This window comes from Eimeria tenella, genomic scaffold, assembly GCF_000499545.2.
Source record: "Eimeria tenella Houghton genomic scaffold, Eth_scaff2421, whole genome shotgun sequence".
Lineage (NCBI taxonomy): Eukaryota > Apicomplexa > Conoidasida > Eucoccidiorida > Eimeriidae > Eimeria > Eimeria tenella.
In genome coordinates, this window is record NW_013542284.1 from 1,980 (window position 1) to 2,235 (window position 256).

The following is a 256-nucleotide window of genomic DNA, read 5'->3' on the forward strand; positions in this document are numbered from 1 at the left end:
GCAAACGCAAACGGCCCTCCAAACCCCGCGCACGCGGCGGCGGCGCCCCGTAAAAGTCCAGGTTCGTCGCCGCCCACAGCAGCGCCGAAGACAGCTGCTGCTGCTGCCGCCCAACGCCCAACCCGTAGCCCTGCTGCTGCTGCTGCTGCTGCAGGTAGTACTGCAGCAACGCCCCCTCCCGCCCCCCTGCTGCCTCCGCCTCGCTGCTGTGCCGCAGCAGCGGGAAACCGCCCCCCCCGCCCCGCGCCCAGGGGGG

The 256-nt window shown here is 73.4% G+C and overlaps 1 protein-coding gene across 1 annotated transcript in view; it reads right to left on the minus strand.

Annotated features, from left to right (window-relative positions):
* ETH_00035750 (uncharacterized protein) overlaps nucleotides 1–256 on the minus strand; it is a gene marked incomplete at both ends in the record, with an annotated part of 5,171 nt that overhangs the window by 1,269 nt on the left and 3,646 nt on the right. The gene's annotated exons all lie outside the window — the stretch shown is intronic.